Here is a 2,003-nt window from a genome sequence, read left to right as displayed (position 1 = left end):
CTCTGTTATTGTCAGTGTCTCGTCTCTCGTAATAAAATTCGTCTGTCTGCCGTCCCAGGTGCTGTTTCATTTACTCGCCACATGATGCTGCACTATGTCCACTACAACATTGTTCAATAACAATACTAATAATTATTATTATAATAACAACTGTATTCAAAACCAAATGATCGAGGATCTTTTTTATGAATTTTTCAATTCATAACAAATGAATGTACATATTTTTCTTGCACTCAACAGTGATATGACATGGCAGTTTTACAAGTAACATACTTATGGGTCATGTTTGATATGAAAGTAGAGAGCAGTTCATCTTAGCAGCTAAGATTTATTTTACGTTAGCTGTTTAAGAAATGGGTGCACAAAAACTGAGTGATTAAGTGTTTATATTAAATGATACTAAATATACCACATGCTTATAATTAAACTGGCGGTGTTACAAGTGCTGCAGTGTTTTACATCGGTGCCATTTGTTACGATATATATATACAGGGTGTTACAATAAGGTACGGCCAAACTTTCAGGAAACATTCCTCACACACAAAGAAAGAAAATATGTTATGTGGACATGTGTCCGGAAACGCTTACTTTCCATGTTAGAGCTCATTTTATTACTTCTCTTCAAATCACATTAATCATGGAATGGGAACACACAGCAACAGAACGTACCAGCGTGACTTCAGACACTTTGTTACAGGAAATGTTCAAAATGTCCTCTGTTAGCGAGGATACATGCATCCACCCTCCGTCGCATGGAATCCCTGATGCGCTGATGCAGCCCTGGAGAATGGCGTATTCTATCACAGCCGTCCACAATACGAGCACGAAGAGTCTCTACATTTGGTACCGGGGTTGCGTAGACAAGGGCTTTTAAATGCCCCCATAAATGAAAGTCAAGAGGGTTGAGGTCAAGAGAGCGTGGAGGCCATGGAATTGGTCCGCCTCTACCAATCCATCGGTCACCGAATCTGTTGTTGAGAAGCGTACGAACACTTTTACTGAAATGTGCAAGAGCTCCATCGTGCATGAACCACATGTTGTGTCGTACTTGTAAAGGCACATGTTCTAGCAGCACAGGTAGAGTATCCCGTATGAAATCATGGCGGTGAATCGAGGAAGTACAGTACATACTGACGAAACTGAAATGAGCTCTAGCATGGAAATTAAGCGTTTCCGGACACAAGTCCACATAACATCTTTTCTTTATTTGTGTGTGAGGAATGTTTCCTGAAAGTTTGGCCGCACTTTTTTGTAACACTATGTATATATATATAATTCTATTTTTATCAGGTGAATTTTTCTTTTGTTAGAGAATGATTCTTTCTCTCAGGGATATTATCTTTTCTTATAACTTTTACTTACGTGCATAAGTAAATATGAAATGGGTTCTTGAAGGGCCGCTGTTATTCATGCACCAACTTTAGATTTTAAACGTGATGACTAAAATATAGTTGCCGTTAACTGAATTGAATGTAATTTTGATAATTTCTATTTATTGATTGCAAAGCAAGGCTCGAGAGAATTTCGATTGTTGCCGTGGAGCGGCCAAGATAAAACTTACTGAGCTCATGGAATCTGTATAATTTAAAAAATGAACTTTAACGTAAATTAATTATCTGTTGGAATTTAGTAAGGTTCTTACAACGAAATCTCTCGCATCTACAGTTAGTGTTAACACTTTAAAAAGATAAATTAATACTTCGGCGCGTAATGGCCGACCAGAGGCTGCGTCAGAAGATGAGCTTCCCGCAGTGCAAATTACTGAAAAAATGCTTATTAAAAATAGTTATCCGCTGCGACCATTTGAGGTGGCAACTATTACAAAGAAATGCATTTTGTGATAACAGTAATTAGTTTATTTTATCAGAATACAGAATAACTTACATAAAATATGTGTAGCCGCTCAATGGCTGCATTCCGTATCGCGAAACAAAACAGTATGTGTACCATTAAGTACGTCCTTCCTCCTCGGCTGTACAGTCGCGTCTCTTTACGATCCTTTT

This window comes from Schistocerca serialis, chromosome 1 (genome assembly GCF_023864345.2).
Source record: "Schistocerca serialis cubense isolate TAMUIC-IGC-003099 chromosome 1, iqSchSeri2.2, whole genome shotgun sequence".
NCBI lineage: Eukaryota > Metazoa > Arthropoda > Insecta > Orthoptera > Acrididae > Schistocerca > Schistocerca serialis.
This window is presented reverse-complemented; position numbering follows the sequence as displayed.